This window comes from Oxyura jamaicensis, chromosome 8 (assembly GCF_011077185.1).
Source record: "Oxyura jamaicensis isolate SHBP4307 breed ruddy duck chromosome 8, BPBGC_Ojam_1.0, whole genome shotgun sequence".
Taxonomy (NCBI): domain Eukaryota; kingdom Metazoa; phylum Chordata; class Aves; order Anseriformes; family Anatidae; genus Oxyura; species Oxyura jamaicensis.
Window position 1 is genome coordinate 1,885,365 of NC_048900.1, and position 18,909 is coordinate 1,904,273.

The following is an 18,909-nucleotide window of genomic DNA, read 5'->3' on the forward strand; positions in this document are numbered from 1 at the left end:
TGTTTCTAAGCACAACTCAAAGATGAGATTTGTTTTTCTGTAGAAAAGCTGCCTGGGTTGTTAATACACACATCTGGAAGTTCTTGAAACCTGGTATTGAGGACATAAGTAAAAGCTAAATAAAGAGTCAAAATAAGCAAATCAACGATGCAACTTTCAAAGTTGGCAGCATGAAACTGTGTGGCTAGGCAGCGTTATACAATGAAGCCATGTGCTTCTTCAGTTGTGAGAGCTGCAAGCTCGGCTGTTCTGAAAAAACAGGCTGCTTGCTTAAAAATGAGTTTGAGGAGGTTGGCTTCACCCTGGTATTTGGAGCTCTGAATCCCTCCTTCAGCCTCCCACAGTGTAGTAATTCCCCTTTCCTCTTTCTGACTGAAGACCCATTTTGGAGAGGACAAATTGAAAACATCAGGGGTTTAAAATTTGAGTTAAATATTAGTTGGGTTATTGTTGCTTTTCAAACAATGGCAAAAAGTCTAGGGAGGGAAAAATGGCTGAGAGAAGAGGGAAGTGGGGTGGAAGTGCAGCGCTCCTCGTTTGGCCCGGGCTGTCCTCAGCGGTGGCTGGTGAAGGTGTGCTGGGAGATGCTTGCTTTCCTCTGTGCTTCCAGCGACAGTATTATAATCTTTAAATACACAGAGGGGAGGAGAGATGTTTTGTACAATTATGAGTCAGCATCGCAGTCCAAAATGTGTGACACTACTGAATCGTATTGAAAAAGTGTTGTAAAACTCTATCACATGCAATTTGTACTGCACAGGTGTAAGGGCAACCTTATAATTTAGGTCATGACTCCTGCTTTTTATGGCTTGGTCTGTTTTTTAACTGTTGAATCTGAAGTTTTCAACCTGGTGTCTGACTTGAATTCTTCATTTTTTTATTTTTATTTTTTAACTTCAAGAAAGTTTGACTGTAATTCAGCCATTTCTAGAATGCACCTCAACTTTGAGATTCCTGGACAAGTGTCTTTTAAGCAAAAGACTTTGCAGAGTCACTTTATTGAGGAGAAGTGTTATCCTCAAACCTTAAAAAGGACATCTAAAAATCCAGCAGAAAATTTGGAGTCAGAGGCCTTGTTTTACCTCACAAACCTCCCAGGGTTAACAATAGTGTGTGTTGAGAGGCCGGCCTGCGTGTGGTGCCTCAACGAAGTGAGGGGCTCCTGAATGGCAGTGGGCTTCTAGGGTTATGGATTTTCTCCTTAAAGCTCTAAATAACACATCTAGAATTTGTTTTTATCTGGATGTATTCACAAAGCCCCTGCAGTCATACAAGCAAGTGCTCTGGAGTGGGTCTCTTGCAACACTTGGAGAAGGGATCCCAAAGAGCTGCCAAAGCACCGCCGTGTGGGCCTGTCCTCTGAGAGCTGGCTCCTTGGGCCCAGGGGGTGTTGACCACCTTGTTATGGAGCAGCTGTAGTGTGCAAACCATTTTCTGATTGCCTAACTTAAGCCAAGATCAAACGATTACATATGGGTGTACTCTGTGGTTTACTCTGTACTTGACATTGTATATTAAAAAAACAACAACAGCAACAAATAAAAAACACAAAAACACAAGACTTGCCAGGGACAGGTAAAGCTGAAATATCTTCGCAGAGGAAAAAGGTGCTGTATCTGAGGTAAACAATTTGCCCCATGCATTCTGCAACATTTGAGATAGCTGGCTGTTGCTTTGTAGTCTACAAGAAGAATGAGAAAACTGAAAACTAAGAAAATACATTTTGAAGCAGAAGTAATATGAGGTTACAAGCAAATCAAGTACCCAAAAAATGCAGCAGATGTATTTGCCACCTTCCTGCTTATAACTAAATAATTTGTGAGAGGAGTAACAAAAAACAGAAATGCCAAAGGGAAAGGGTGTTGGGGAGAGGAAGAGAAACAGAGAAAGCACAGGTATTTCCTTATTCTACGTATCATGATGATTTTAAATCAATGAGAATATCGGAGTGTGGTATGGCCAAAAATTAGGTAGTCTGGGATGTTTGATGTGACAGCCAGCTGCTTCAAGAGCTATTCAAAATGGCAGCAGGGCTTTCTGCTATTCTGGCACTTCACTCTGCAGTATATTATCCTCACTGGTCTTCCCAAACTTTATTGTGTTGACCTGCATGTCAAGAGGGAAAACAACAACAACGACAAACAAACAGACAAACAAAAAACAGATGTTTTTTATTGTCAATATCCTTGCAGCGGGGAAAGGAGCAAGTCCTAATGGGTTCATCTGAATTTCATATTTGATACTACAGTCCTAGTCCTATATTTAATGCTTCAACTTCCATACACTCACCTTCCTTCATAACTGCCTTAGTTTTTTTTTTTTTGTTTCCACTCTTTATGAGAATACCTTGAGTAACAGCAAGAATAGCTGCTGAATCGAACATTTAAAATGATTTCTGTCACCTTGCTAGTAAATCCAACATGCTACGCAGTTCTTTTACCTTTTCAGAAATGTGATGTTATCTCATAACTTGTGCTAGCATATACAATAAAACTGATGATATTTTCTGCCATATGATTAAACTGGGTGAAAAAAACTTTGGGGCTTGTGTATGCATGAGCTAAAATTCCTGCAGGGAGCTTATGGCCAAGCTTGCAGATGACTAAATTGATTTGTTTTCAGAAGTGCTGAATGAGTAGATAGCAAGACTTCCCACCTGGTTCTTGCTTGTCTGATTTTTTTTTTTTTTTTAATATATATATAAAATATATATATATATATTTCTAGAATGCAGAGCAGATCCTTATTAATGTTTTCTTCTCTCTCTGGGCAAGCTAACTGAGGGTGACTCTACAAAAGACTCATCTTTCATTTCTATGAAAAGAGCTTGTCTACCAAGGAAATAACTTGGCTTGAAGAATTGTGATTGTATTTAAATGAGACTCCACAAGAGAACTAAAAAGAAATATTTAAAGCAGATTAAGTACAAGCTATTGAACTTAAAACCATAATAAAAAATGGTTTGTCTGCAACTGTTTTCATTCATACTGCCCGAATATGCTTGTTACAATGCTGTATATTTGTGTAGGTGAAATCTGCAGACTGGCGCAGGCAAGGGAGTTGGTCTTGCCTCATCCCTTTACCCCACCAGCATTTTTCTGTGGCCCTTGTTTGTATTATGCCTTGTGAAAGGGAGTAGAAAACTTGTGGTAGTGCTGGTTACAGGGTGAGATGAGAGAACTCTTTCTGTAGTGTTGGAGAATGTGCTGGGGTACAGAGTACCTGAATGGTTTGTGTTTTGCATTAGAAGCGTCTTAAAGGGTGGAAACCAGAATCAGCAATGGGCGAGGTACCTGCTCTTTTCTATGCTCTCTGAAGAAAGAGAAAAATCAATGATAAGCTCTGGTACATACACTTAACAGAATACGAACTGAGATGTTTGATGACATGAAAGCATATCTTTATAAAGTCAGAATGCATTTCTGGTTTTGCTGGTGGGTACCACTAAAGGCTTTATACTAATGCTGTTATTGGGGGCAGCTGCATTATAGCACTATTTACTTATTTATTCACTGTAGTGACAGTTGCATTTCATGTAGCAGCTGCTGAAGCCAAGACTATTCAGCAAGGGCAAAATGTGATAAAACTTCAATGAGGTTTTCTTGTGTGATATTAAGTTTTAATTTTTTGTAAAGGAACTAATATTTTTATGGCTACTTTCAAACTCTTCTGTAGTATTATCAAAGAATTTCAATAGCCACTAGTTAGGAACATCAAATTCACTTTATTGCATTTGTCTGCCCTGTGTGTATATCTATTCTGGTGTGTGTGTATGCAGCTAGGTTTATAAATGCTGAATGTATAAATGTCATTAGTAGGACAGAAACAGCTCACCCCGTGTTCTGAACACTTCCAACTTTTTCTAATTCCTTTTAGTGAAATAAGGGCTTAGCCCCTGGGCAGAGGGTGGAGAAAAACCCCAGTGTGGTATGCAAATGACTGAGGAAACTTGACACATATGGAAAATGGTTATTTGCTATGGAAGGCTTATTGATTGCTTCTAAATTTTAACTAACTATTGGATGAGGAAAAGGCAAGTTCTACCTTGGGGGATACCAGTAAGATGCTTGGGTTAGTGCAAATCTGACTGGAATCTCTGCTGTTTCAGGGTTTTTATTCTGCTGTTATTCATGCAAGGTACTTTGGTGTAGTGATTTCTGTTTTGCTGGAAACCAGATCAGACTTCTAAAGTGGCTTTTGCTTTCTTCTTTTTCTTTTTCTTTTCTCTCTCTCTCTTTTTTTTTTTTCTTTTTTTTTTTGTACTGCTTTTATGGGAAGTCCTGGGCTTCATTTCTCTTGGCAGATGTACTCTTTTGAGTAGATCCCGTGCATTTAGTCACCAGTTAAAAAAAAGTCTGCATTCAGCCTGCCTGGGGAGAGCCTGCAATGAAGCAGCCAAGTACGTGCCTGCATTGGGTTGTGGTGGCTGGCTCCAGCGTCAGATCTGCTGCATGGTTGCAGAGAAGCTGGTGGTGCTGGGTGCCAGTTTGTGTTTGGGCACGTTAGAGCTCGGACGCTTCATTGTCTAGTCCTCATCTGTGTGAGGAGTTTGGCTGCTGCCCAGCAGTGAATGACACTTAAAAGGAAAAAGGTTGTGAGGTCCATTTCTGTGAATGATAAGTCACTTAATTTATTTTAAAGCTGATGCCAATTGCTTCTACTTATATTAGATCCTACTTTTCATCTCTTAACTCCGTAGGAGAGTTTCCCTAACTTCTGATGAACTACCAGCAGCAGCCACTGCAAACACCGGGTGACATTTCCAAGGTGACAGACTCTGTATGTATGACTAAGCCCTGCCGTAGGCTGCTACCAAAGACGTTCCAGGTGTGTTCACTGCGGAGCCATGGCAGCTCTGAGAGGACGAGCTCCTCACAAAGAAAGGGGGCAGAGTTGATACATGGATTTCGCATGCCAAAGGTCTATGAAAAGCAGTGGTGTTTTGTCTTCGGTACATGTGATGTCCATAGGACACCAGTGAAGTGACCAGAGTAGATACTAACGCACTGTCTCAAGATAATTGCCCTCTCACATCTCGTTTTGCACCAGCTGTTACATAGCGGTAGCAATGGAAAACAAGCTGCTATATATAGCTGTTTTTAATATACATTAGTAACAGACATATGTTTTATGTGCTTAGCTGTAATTAACACTTTTCCAAATTTACAATATCCAGTTTCTGTGTTTATTTTTGTACAACAGATTTAATGCTATATTCACAGAACTAGTTGCGTATTTTTCAATAAAGCAAGTATCAGAAAGTGGCGATTTGTTGAAACCCAAAGTTTCTCAGAGAATATGGCATTTTCTGTGAAATGATTTCTGGAGAAGCCTTGGGCATGACTCCAGCATGGTTTTTGGTCTGAGGATGAAAGAGACCACTACCCTGGTCTGTGGGAAGCTGAAAGTGTGCTGGTATGAAACGCGCCCCATCTGGGAGTTGATTCCTGGTGAATCTTGTCTGTCTGGCTCAGTTATATCCCAACAGGGAATGTGGAAGCATTAAATCCAACTTAAATGGAACCCACATAGGTGTAATCATAGAAAACTTTAATTAAACTTCTGCAAGTAGTAAAAACCCCTCTGAACTCTAGCTGGATTTGTGATACAACCAGCACTTAGTGCTGCAGGCAGTGCTGAGTGTTTGCAGCCCATTCCGGGTTGCACAGAGAAGAGGTCCCAGCTGCTGCTCCTTTGGCTTGGGTGGGTTTCAGCAGCCCCTGCACGGACCTGCGCCCCTCAGCACTGTGTGAGCCCTACCGCTGGGTCTGAGCAGGCTTCTGCCGGGCCAGGAGTCAGGGCTGGAATAAGCAATGATGCCTTCTGCCAGTGTCTTTGAAGATACTCAGGGGAAATGTCCTCCAACTTAGGTTCATTCAATTCCTTCTGAGCTTTGGATATCAAACATAAAATGCTGGGCCTGCTTGCCCTCGCTCCTGCTGGTTGCAGAGGGCATAAATTCGCAGGAGCTAGTGAGAAGTCTGCCAAGCCCATTCCTCTACCTAAAGGGTTATAGCATAAAAGGGCACTAAAACTTGTGCTTGCAGGAAGTTGGAGAGTGACAGTGATGGGCTGATCTTCCTCAACTACAGGGTTACCATCTTTATTCTCCAATTTGAAAAGCTGGCAGATTGTTTTCCAATGGAGAAATCTCTTAGAAACAACAAGACAACTCCTCCAAGACCAAATAACTTCTGGAAGAGCCAACACTTGATGTGGTTGGGCTGCCTGGGGCATTCAGAAAGGTATTTGCTTCCTTCACTGGATTATGGGGTGGTATTGCTTCTTTTCATGCTTCTGCTGAGCTTTCCTTTAGGACTTGAAGTTCCCCTTTCTGATGCCTCAGGCTTATAAAGCAACAAAAATTGTTTGTGTCCCCACATCTTTAGCCATATTCTGTGCATCTGCTCGTTCCTAAATGGTAAAGAAAGCCTCAACATCTCACTTCTGGCTCCTCCACTTGTTGTAGAAGTCCAGTAAAACAGTACTGTATTCTCTGCCGGTACTGTATCCCTATTTATTTATTTATTTTGTTGTACCTCTGAGCTGTATTTCTTTGAAACTGGATGCCATGGTTTCCACCGTTACCTTTCCTACTTAGGGTCTGACTTTGAAATGCACATTTTCACTACGGTGAAACCATCTGCTATGCTTGGGGAATTAGCATTACTAGGCATAATGTTTCTTTATAGCTATCTAGAAATGTGCCCAAATAGTGCAACCAGACATAATAAGATTTAAATGCCTGTTCAATGCACAGAGCTGTGGTAAGGCCATTTTCACATCATTTTGCATGGGATTACATTATGCTGTATTGAATTCCATTTCAGGTTTGTTTGCTGGTATCATACAGGACCTGCTATTGTTATCACCTCAGATGCATGTGTTTTTAATGATAATATTATGAGATTCAGATATATTTGAATTTACATAAACTGGACAATGAATGTGATAGATATAACTGCCTTGTATTCACTGCACAATGAAAGCATACATGTGGGTAGACATTACAAAGCAGTAAATTTGCTGTAAATCCGCACTTAACCTCCCAGGTGGAACCTGTTTGCGTAGCTATATCTAAGGGTTGTCATGACTGAGAATAATAATAGTTATAGTTGTTCTTTTCATAAATCCACAGCATTTGTTGGTCTCTGAACTTGCTGTATACATTTTTTCACAATTTCTATCTATCTTTAAAGTTTCTTTCTTTCTCCTTGGACTGAATGTGTCACATACAAACCAGGTTGCATTCTTTTCATACAGTATTGAATTACACATCTATGGGCATCGTAATAATTTTTTTTTTTTTTTTTTCTTTTCTGGTAGCTGGTAGCATTCTGGGCCTTTTTGTGCTTTAGCTCCATTTCAAATATTAACTAATCCCTAGCCCATCATTTGTAGATTACCATAATCTGTAATACACAGAAGTTAAAATTGAGAGAGAGGTTAACTTGCTGCAGATGTCAGTGGTATAGCCGTAAGCATGAATTAATCATTGCAAGCATCCTTGTAGAACCATTAGTGTAGATTCCTGTCAGGCATCTCAAGTGTGGCATTTCCCAGCTCACAAACCTCTAAGTTGTGCCACTAATCTTCATTTTTTTTTTTCCTTTTTGTTTTTCCTGTGTCCCTGATGATGACTGTTCATCTAGTGATGCATACTAAGCTGCTAGTTATGTTCCCATACTGTCAGAATATAAAAACAACTGATGCTGAAAAATGTGGGGATACCCTTCCCTTCCTCCCTCTTTCCTTCTTCCCTGCCAGCCTAGTTGTAAATGATTGGCATTGAAAGAAGGGAGAATGCATGGCTGAAGAAATGGATACTGGAAAGCTGATAAGCTTCTAATGTCCTTTTACTTCCTGGCATGCTGTATGGGACCAGAAACCTGTTTTGAATACAATTTTTAATTTTATGAAATGTTGTTGGCTGAGAAAAGACTGAGACCAAAATATTGGTTATAAAATGTCTCATCGCTATTTTTTATCCTGGCTGCTAGTGTCCTCAAAAAAAGTATCTATCTGACATGGGGCTTTGGTGTTCAGTGCAGAATTGTAGAGAAACCCAACTCCAATCTCAGCATGCTAGGACAGCAGGGAGCTGTTTTCTTGTACGTGCTTGCCATCAAAGAGCAGATCCTTTCTCCATACCAGTGGATCAATGTGCTCTTGAAAAGTGCTTTCCATGTCAGAACTAATACATGGTGGTGAAGAACAGGAATCTTCACCAAATCTGCCTGGCTCAAGAAAAACAGATACTGTTGGCCTTGGTTTCTGACTCATTTTCCTTCCACAAAATTATTCTTGCAAGGAAAGTTAAGCCATCATTTCTATTTATATTCTCCCCATTGACCCCTACCACACACATCACAACTGCTAGCAGGAGCATGATTTTGGCTACAGAGTACCACAAATGTTAAAGGTTCAGCTGGGCACCATGCTGAGATGTTAGACAGCATTTCTCTCTACCTCTGCAAAAGGAGGAATGTAAGTACAAAAATCCAATGGGAATTAATGTCGAAAGGAGTGGAAGGGTTTACAAGCCTTATAGGTGATAACAGCTAGTTGTAAAATCATAGACTTGTACATCTGCCATTTGAAAAAGCAAGTGAGGTAGTCAGGAAAGAAAGATGTCTGTTGGAAGAGTTCCCACAATCATGTATCAAAATACATGTTGAAAACATTTTTGTGTCCAATAGAATGGCCTGCATCAGCTTTGTTCTCTTTATTTGAAATCAATAACAAAAGCTGCTTTTACTAGGCAGGTTTCTACAAAAGGATACTTCTTTCAGTATCTTTGTCATCCTTTGAAACTACGGAAATTTTTTTCTCCTCTCTCCTTCTCTAGATCCTTTAAATATATTTGGGTCTGCATTGGACCTAAGCAGCATGAAGCATTTAGGCGTAACATTTTGCTAGTAAGTCTACGACTTAGAGGTGATGTTGGGTCAGAGCATGATTAAGTTCTGCTTTGGTTGCATCTCTCGGCTGTGAGATGGTGTTGCAGCTGGTGAAGGGAAGCTTGGGTACTCAATGCGTTGCTCTCTAGGGTCCGTGTAGGTTGCTTTTTGGGAAGTTGTTGCTGTGAACTGAATCGTTGTTTCAAGCCTGTTTTGTGCAAGCTGCTGAAGGTGCATGCAATATGCTTGGGTTCTGTTCTCTTGTGGTAGATTCCAATGGGTACCATACAGCCAGGAGGTTTTTATCCTGTTCTCCCCATTCCAGAGTGCTTTCCCTGCCCCACAATGACCTTCCTATTTTCCCCCATCCTCTGCTTCTCCAGAGCTGCCCTCCCATGCCTTGGGGAGGGTGGTATGCATCTTGAGGAAATGAAGTTCTTCCAAAAGTGATTACCAGACTGACCAGAAGGTGCCGGATGTGTACCTGATAACTGTGGGCGTTTTGCTTTAATGTTTCAGGACAAAAGATAGTACTGAATTGTGTACAATTATTTAGTGTCTCTTGGCCATTTGTCTCAGGCTGGCGGTGCCCTAGCAACATGGCTGGCCACAAAATCCTCACATACCGGTCACTATAAGTGGTCATGTTAGCCTGACTGAGGCGTAACCACGTAGATAGGAATGAAGTTGCTGCGAAACATATGTGGCTCTTGTGGCATGTAAAAGAACTCTTAATCCCATGGAGTCCCATTGACACTGAAGGCAGACAGAGGTAGGATAGACAAGATGTGAGGCAAAGAAGAAAGAGAACATAATGTTATCCTTGTCAAGCAAGATGGATCACTTCTATTTATTCCTAGAGATATGCAGGATTGCATTTAGGACTCTTATGAGAAGCAACGACTAAAGTCAATCCTGCTTTCCCCTAGACAATGGACAGACTGTCTCTGGGTGACAAAGACCCTCTGACAGGTATCAGAGCAAGTGAAGCTTGCTGTGTCACACTTTGCAGAAAATAAAATTGGGCTCATTCTATAAATCTCCTTCTCTAACCCTTTCTGGTTTTTCTTCTGCACACATCAGAGGATGTGATTGTCATTAGATATATTTTTTTGCCATATCAGCTGAGTGAAAAGTTTTATTCTGATGCTGCAGCTTGTTTCAAGCCCTGCTCATGCTGCATTTCAGCCCGTGCTTCGTAGCCACCCTGCAGGTACGAGCATGCACATGGGCAAGAGCTGGCTGTTACTCCTATGGTATCTCCATGACATTTAAATTCCTCTGCTGTGACTCTTGCTCAGGTTCTGTCCTCACTGGATGCAGTGGCCTCCTGCTATGAGGCTGGTCTGATGCAGGTGGTGCTCCACTCACCCAGTTACAAAATATGTCAGGTAAATCTTTAATGCTGATCGGAGACTGCTGCTGGATTCCTGGACTTTGTTCTTGGGCTGAATAGTGGCACAGATTTATTGACCCTTCTCTGTGGCCCCTCTTTGCTGCTCCAGAGCATGCCAGCCTCATCCTCTAGCTTGCAGTGTCTCCTGTAGCTGTTAATGCATCACTCCATGCACCAGCCATTCTGTTAGCAAATACATGTTATCCCAAAAAGCCACCTCTCCAAGAATTCTACCTCAATTTTGCTGTCCTCACAGCCAAGAGTTGGAGTAGGAGTTGGACTCGATGATCCTTATGGGTCCCTTCCATCTTGGGATATTCTATGATTCTATGAGTTTCCAATAGGACCCAAAGTTCTGTCTGGGTCTTATTTAAATCAAACTATTTGGTATTTGTCTGTCACTTTATTAACACAGCTTCTTTCCCCATAGTGCCACCTGCACATCCTGAAATGTCTAGGGCAGTGCCTGGAGCACTGGGTGCTATCAACAGTAAATAACAGCCCAGGTAATGAAGTTGATTCATGTACAATGAAGAGAAATGAAGGAGTTAAAACTTCTTAGAAATGGACTGTAGATGGAACTGAACTGTGCCGGTGCTGAGCCTCTGAGATCTATTAGTTTTGACAACCTCAGTTATTCTGGTGCTTCTCATCATCTGTAAAGTTAACAAGGGCTGATAAGAGATGATGAGGCACCACACGGGTTTGTATTTCAGAACTCATAAATATTTCACAATACCATTTTTCTTACAATCAGATACATTAATTTGTCGACTGTAGATGTTGCTGAATATTCACTTGGTGCAGAGGTTTAACAAAGGCACTGCAAGGATAAACATTTTTAAATCAGCAGATAGAAGCCATGGGTTGTACTGTGTGCTCAGCTGTTACATGTTTTCCAATGCATGTTTTAATTTTACTGAAATTGTTGATTTTTGACCTGCTTTCTTCCTTGAAAATACATTATGATTCATAGGCAACCCCCTCCTCCAGCTGTATTTTTATCCCTTTTTGGTGTGACTTAGTAATTTCATAGTAGCAAGTCAGATACCCAAGGGTGAATTTAATTTGAAACAAACCTTACTCTTGGCAGAACAATTTTTGCAAGGGGATCAAACAATATAACATACAATTTTCTCAGGCTGCACGTCACCTGGAGATGCCTGCAACTCAAATTAAGTAAAGGTGCTCTTTGAAGCAAAAAAAAATAATTCTATGAAATATAGTGTGGACAAACTCTCCAAAGTACCAGTTATTCTTTCTCCTGCTATAATAAGATGGAGCACACAAATATCACTTGATTAACAGCTGCAGTATTAATTTCCCTTTTTGGTTGCTTGACTCACAGCAAGAATCATGTCAATGCAGCAGAGAAGCAATTAAATTGATTTTAATCTTTGTCAGAGAAGATAACATGCCTCTTTCTCTTCTCATTTAAATAATTAAAGTTTCAGCAGGTATTATTTCTGGCTTTAAAGAAATTGGTATCTTAATGTAATAGAATCCTTGTAATTATACACTTAATGGGTCCTAATAAGTTAATCATGGTTTTTCATTTAAAATGTTTTTTTTTTTTTTATTTTTTATTTTTATTTTTTTATTTTTACTTATTAAACTTTTATTTGCTTTGATGGTTATGCTTGTAAGAGGGTAGAAAATATATATATATAAATAAAGTTCTAAAAAAAAACTAATATTTTTGCATATTCCTACATGGCCTTTCAAATTCTTTTCCAGTGGCACAGTTGTATTTCAATACATGCTTTAAAAACTCTTATCCAATGCAGCTTTCTGTTATGCTACAGTTAATTATTTTGTTGAAAAAGCTTCATATAATGAGGAAAAACAAATATTCTTTTATCTTGTTGTAGAGCAAACTCCGATTCAGCTGGAGTACAGTGCACGTTTCTTTGTCCCCTTTGATCCAAGCTGTTAGGCAGTGTTTGGGGTCCTCCAGGTTATTCCCATTAGGTGCAAAAATGGATGGTGGGAGTCAGGTGCACCTTTGATGCAGTGCTCTGCGTTTACACAGCACGCACGGTCTCTGTCCCCGCGCCCAGTACGAAGGCAGTGTCTCTCCTTGCAGTCCCAAACTTGGCAGCACTTTACCCCCCAATCTTTCTTTTGGTAATGACTTGAAATGGTGAAGTAATGTATTTTTTTTTCCCCTTTTATTTTGATCTCTCTATTTAGAGCAGAATTGCCTGGCAGCCTTATGTTGTTTGTTCTGGTTTTCTGACTGGAAGAGGCTTAACCCTTGTGGCCAAGAAAATAACTGAAAGCAGACCACGTTTCTCTCGGGCACGCCCGCGTGCTCTTTTCATGCAGGAAAAGCCATAGTGAAAAGCCCATTTGCTTTTTGAGGTGGACACCTGTCTGGAAAGGACTGTCCCCAGGCGACCCTGGCAGATGGAAGTGCTGTCGCTGAAGGCCACGTGCCCTCTGTGGGTGCCTGGGGACCGGCCACGGCAGGCCTGCCACCAGGTCACCCAGCACCCGCCTGCCTCGCAGCAGCGCCAGGCCGCGTTCTCCACCGATGCAGCTGAAGTGCTGTTTCAGAGCCCTTAGTGTGTGTGGGCCCAGCACAAAGTCCCCAGGCACCACAAAGCTTTGTGTGTGCCCTTGTGTCCCGTGGAGCCAGGGTTGCCAGCCCTGGGGAGGTGAGGACAGCTCGTGGGATGTGCTGATGGTGGTCGGGCCGGCGGCCTGGGGGGCTCCTGCCCCGTGGGGCTGCAGCCTGCCTGCCTTGGGTTTCCTCTTCCACTGGGGGGTGGTTGGCAGAGGGCAAACATACCAAGGAGGAACTGCTTTACAAGATTTAGTACAAAAAGATTTAGAGATACTTGAGTTAGCGAATCATGAAATCCACCTTAGGAGGAACCAAATTTGGTCATGTTTTTCATTTTCATTCAGAATTCCTCATTGCTGGGTGACCTTAATGGAGAATGTTTTGTTTATGATGGTATTATTCAGCTTTCTGAGTTTGAGTTGAAATCTATTGTATCCCTTTTAAAAATGATTTTTTTTTTTTTTGTTTTGAGTACAAATTATAGTAGTGATGAGCAACACCACACATAAGCAGCAGGGAGCACACCAGCATCTGATTTATGCCCAAGCTCAAGAAGAGCATTGTATTTCTTATTTATTACTGTATCATTAACATTCTTATGATTTTTTTTTTTTTTTTTTTTTTTGTCTAGAAAAGTACTTCATATTTTCTCTTTGAATAGGTATAAAGTCTCATCTAAGATATCTTGTTAGTACTGCTGTGATTTGGAAGCTGCATCAGAGTGACAGACCTCTTTGTTTTCCTTACTGGAAGCACTCAACAAAACTTGGGCAGGGGGCTGGAGATTTAACATACATTTAAAACTACATGAGTGCTGCTCTTGGGGCTTGTGTGTACCCCTGCATCCCAAGATATTGAAGTAGTTCATAAAATAGCAGAAGTAGAGGAAAGCACTTGTGTTTGCAGTATCTCAGCCTGGTTCTAGTCTCTCTGCTAGTGAAGTTAACGCAGAGTGCTTGCCAGACTCAAGATTCACGTTGCTTTGCTTGGCAACCACCTTCACTTACCCTTTGAGCTCCAGAAACTGCTGTGTGTCTTCACAGGCATGCACACTCCAGTGGTTTAGATACATTTTCCTAGAGCAAACATGGAAGTCAAGTCTGCGTTTCTTTTTCATCTCCATTTTATGAAAGGATCTGGCTGGGTGGATGTGTGAGCACTTGAATTAAAAAATCCACTTTTCTGTGGGCAAACAACTTACATGTGCAAGAAACCATCCCTCTGTTCAGGCAATGCCTCTGTGTTCTGCATAGGTACAAAAATGTTTATAATTGAACTTAAAAATCTGTTTCATGTGGTCTAATATGACCAATTAACTTAGTCTCATCTCATTTGTATCATTGTACCATATGGTGTGTGCACAGGCAGAGACTTAGCCCAGACAGAAATTTTATGGAAGAGAATTGCAAATGGGAAAGGGAGAGAGAAACAGGGTGGTTAATCAGCAGAGGCGGGGTTCTTGATAAATACATACTGTTTACCCTACACAGGGAAAAGATACATAACAGATGCTGAATTCTTTAGCATGCTTGGTGGCATAGCACACGATATCAACAGGGCTATGAACAATGTAAGTGATGTAGTATGTAGGAAGGGCTACTCTTTAACTAAGAACCAAGTAGGAAAGGATATTGCTTGTTGCCTTGCCTACCGAGTCATTACTGTGCACATTACAGGCAGTCTGCAGATAAAAGATAATACCGTCTGAATGGACTGACATTAGCAATTATTGTCTATATCTTGCTCTTTGTTTTTCCTCTTGCAGAATCTCTGCTCAAAATATGATTGCAATTGCTTTGCTGGTATAAGTTTCTGTAGGACAAATCTACTGTATTCCCACTTGCATCCTAAGTTCTTGATCAGAAATATAGAGATATAAACTTTTATCTGAGTGAATTTTGAGACATTATTTTGAGAATAATCTCTTTTGGTCATCTGGGGCTCTTAAATGGCAGCCGATTAATATTTACCGCTAGTAGCATAGGGCAGGGATGGCTTAACTTATGTAGGCAGTGTCTCTACATGCCTTTTTTTTTTTTTTTTTTTGTGATTAAAGCAAATGAGAAGACTTTCAACTTTACTGGAAAATGCTGCAGACTGAGATTTCCTTATTTTTATAGTTCTTTCAGTGCCTGACTTACATCTCAGACAAATCCAGAAGCCCTAAACCAGGAACTTGAATTATTGCTTCTGGTCAAAATTTCAGTAAGTCTGACATAAAACGGTTTGTGGAATGAAAATCATGTGGGAGCAGACATCACTGATAGATGAATTTGTTGTATTTGATGAGATACAATTAGGAACCAATTTGGCAGAAACCCTTCATACTGCATGTAAGGAGTCATAAAATACAGTCAGCAAAAATCTACGGCAAATGTCTGTAATGACATTTATATGAAAAAATCACAAATTTACATATCATGTATAAAAACCTCGCAAAACCTCTTCATTACCGTGTGTGTTAATAATGCCCTCAGTAACCATGCGTGACACACGCTGTTATCGGAATGCCAAAGATTTTCAGTCGTCTTTGTCACTTCACTTATTTGAATATTTTATCTAGGAGTCGGTGATTGAAATCAGCTGGTGTTTGTGTTCAGAATGAAGCTGTACTACACCTTACATCTTATCTGTGTTGGAGCTGAACAGCCTCTGCAGAAAGACATTTTTGTTTTTTCCAAAAGCAAATCCAGATGTCCCATTAGTAGTGTAGATCAAAATATTTCTTAGTTGCAGATGCAATAATTTCAGTCCCATAGTTAGCCTTACCTTGTCTTCATCTACCTACCCGACTCCTTCTCAAGTTAAAACTAAGCTGGTTTTAGCATGTAGTTTGACGTGGTGTTTTCTAAAGCACCTATATAGTTTCATTGCCCAGTGACAGGAGGCTGGTCTGGATCGCCCAGGCAGTCCTCTCCTACTCTGCCTTCCCAGTACACTGAGATTTGGGTGAATTGTGTCTGGCCAGGGGATGCGGCCTTTGGTGGCAGGGCTTGGCAGCAGCTCTGTGGGTGTCTGTTCCAGTGCTGTGAGACTTGGGCACGTGCTTCCTTGTGTCAAATGCTGGTCTCACCTGTTCCTGATCTGTTATGCTGGCTAGCTAAGATGGAGCGGTTGAGAGCTGAAAACCCCCCCACCCACATATGGGTCGATATTTCAAGTTTATTTTCCTTTTGGAACCTGCAGGATGCTTGTACAGGAGGGAAGGGAACTGGAATCCCAGCTCTCAGTTGGGCTCGCCTTGGAGCACTGCAGGCCGTGGGCAGTACCAAGCACCTCAGTGGAAAATGTAGTGCTAGCAGCACTAACAGTACGAACCTGGCTGCTTACAGGCAACTTGTGTGTTCCAGACTGAACAGGTCTGCCTTACTTTTGCCCTCCTTGTGAAATGGCCCGTTCTCAATACTATGAACAGAAGGTGTTTAAAGTAGCAGTGGGAGGATGTAATGTGGTAATCGGCTTGATGGAGGGCAGGCATCTGTTTAAAAATGAAGGCAGAATTGTGGTTGCGGTGCACAGGCCTTTAGGGCACAGTAGTTACAGTAACGGTAAGATGTGGGCCTCTAGGGAAGAAACAGAAAATAGGTACTGATGGTTGGAGTTGCTTTTCTTGGCTTTTATGTATTTGTGCTAAGTTTTACTAACAGCGACTGTTTTCTTTGCCTTATTTGAAGGCATTTTTATCCTGTAGTGCTTTGGTTGGGTGGTAGAGGGGGTGTAAGTGTTGGTGCTTAGTGGGAAAGAGTGTACTAGTTGCGCATGAGATTTTTTTTTTGCATGCAGAGCTGTGTACAAGAACAGCCTATACTCAGCAGCCACACACAAAATGTGGTCCACAAATGCTTGATGTAGTCTATGGTTAAAATAATGGTAGATTGTGTGGTTCAGTGATATTCCTCTTCCTATGAACTTGACCCTTGCTTACACATTTGGCTTCTGGCTCAGCCTAATCAACATCTGGCCAGTCCTGGTCATGCTTTCCATTTGAAATATTTAGCAGTTCAGATCAACTCCTGTTTCTATATCTTGCGTGTACTTGGGCTCCAGTAGTCGCTTCTTTTCGCCTGGGGTCTTCAGGAAGGGCTCTGCAGCAGCCCCTTTTCAGGTCCTTTCAGGGACCCAGCAGTTCCATCACTTCGACTTCCCAGGTTGTCCTATTTTATTTCTCTACACTAGTTAACTTTTCCCATCCTTTTTAGTTGCTCATTTTAAAGAGTTTTTTCCAAACTTGTACTACTTTTTGTTGCACCTATCTGAACCTATTCCATTTTTGCTTTCTGTGTTTGTGTGTGTGTGTTTTCCCCTTAAATAATTGGCCATCAAAGAAAATAGTATCAAGATGTGGAATAAAAATAGTTTCCTTATTTTCTTGTATACAACCTAATGGTTATCTGATGATGATGATTTGTATCTTCAGAACTCATGATTTCTCCAGGAGAAAAGGGTAGGGGAAAAGGAAGCAGATACTAGCCAAGGAATATTTTTGACAGAGGCAATATTCTTTTTCTCCTTGCTATCTTTTTATTTAGTTATGACATGTTTGTCTGTTGTTCCCTGTTTATGATTTTTACAGTGGGGCTAATAATTTTCCATTTGCATGTAGTTAGAGACTGTAAGGTTTAATGCTTTGGCTATGTGGCTTTCTGTTTCACTGATGACCCTTTGAGTGAAGAAGGTTTCATGGTGACCATGCTCAGCCATAGTGTGTGTAATTTCTTTGGGGTTTATTACTCAGTCCATCACATTTGTGAAGTCCAAGTGAGCCCACGTCTGAGATTTAGCAGACTGGGGTAAGAAAACATGGATTAACCTGAGCTTTGTTCTCAGTTTTGCCATCTCCCACAACTTGCCTTCTGCATCTGAAACTCTCTTCGTCCCCCCATAGTACACCTGTTCTGTGTTTGCTGAGGGGAGCCCAGTGAGCTCCTGTGTGAGGAATGCAGAGGTCTCATCTCTCACTGACTTCTGCTTGATTGGTTTGTGATCAACAAACCAAATGAATTATTGAGGAAACAATTGTGACATGAAAACAAAGTGCCTAGAACAGGAGCACTTTATCTTCCTATAAATGACTTCAACATTTCTAGTTGTGGAAGTCTAATTTAAAAATAATTCAGTGCTTTACTGTTTAATTCTCTTGTGCTGTTGATCTGGGAGACTTCAAAGCTACAGCAAAAATAAGGTAATAAAAGCAGACAATGACTTTGGTTATGTATTGTGTATCATAAATATTTGTGTCTCTGACTGGTTTCATTTTAGCTGGCTGAGGAAATATAACTCGCTGAAGGCGGTTACCTTTGTTCGAAGCCAACTGAGACAGCACCAGCACTCAGTAATTACAGTCGTACAGTTTCCAGGAGACTCCTTCTTCACCAAACCTGTCGTCTCGTGTCCCCATTTGTAACACTGTTCATTATATCCAACCTGCTGCCGTCACTCTGGAGCTTTCAAAAGGTATTCTGTGGGCTATCATGCTGCAGGACGCGGATAATGAAATAGTTAGACGTGACTTGTATTATAATCGTCTCACCTAACTTTCAATTTGGCTTGAAAAGTAGACTTAATAAAAGCAAGAGTGAAAGGCATTTTATGTTTTTAATAAGGAGTCTCGTATGGTATTACCTGCTGTTTTTCGTTCTGTGTCTCTTCTCATGGTCTCCTTTTGAGGCACCTGACAGAAGAAGAGCAGTGAACATCTCTTAATCTTAATGCTTTTTGAAAAACTGCAGTGGTGATCAACACTACTGGTCAGTAATTTCCAACTGCAGTGAGAGTGACTTAAGGTTTTTACATCTGTATTTTGGTTCTTAAAGAGAACTGTTTCCTGGTAAAAGTAGTCCTCTCCATAAATATATATATATATATTTAAATCTGTAAATCCTGAAGCAAAACATTGCTTTAATCACTTATTTGCAAATTTGTTTATAGTATTTACTTACAAGCTTGTAAAAATCAGTCTACTTTTGCAGTGTCTCGGGTTAGGCTGTAAAGGAGTTTGTGCTGCTCTGCCCTGTGGCAGGACAGAGCCATGCACTAAATAAAGC

The 18,909-nt window shown here is 40.9% G+C and overlaps 1 protein-coding gene and 1 long non-coding RNA gene across 10 annotated transcripts in view; one reads left to right on the forward strand and one right to left on the reverse strand.

Moving 5' to 3' along the window:
• LOC118170933 overlaps window positions 1–18,909 on the forward strand; it is a 183,764-nt gene that overhangs the window by 14,068 nt on the left and 150,787 nt on the right. The window contains exon 2 of one of the 9 annotated variants that reach the window (XM_035333564.1): window positions 18,125–18,319. The exons of the other annotated variants lie outside the window; for them this stretch is intronic. The gene's annotated coding sequence lies outside the window, so the exon portion shown is untranslated. The remainder of the gene's footprint in view (window positions 1–18,124; window positions 18,320–18,909) is intronic. 9 annotated transcript variants of the gene reach the window in all.
• On the reverse strand, window positions 18,212–18,866 carry LOC118170934. Its single transcript, XR_004752950.1, has 3 exons — window positions 18,805–18,866; window positions 18,488–18,536; window positions 18,212–18,339 (listed from the first exon to the last, which is right to left on the reverse strand). It is a non-coding gene; the product is annotated as an uncharacterized LOC118170934 (long non-coding RNA).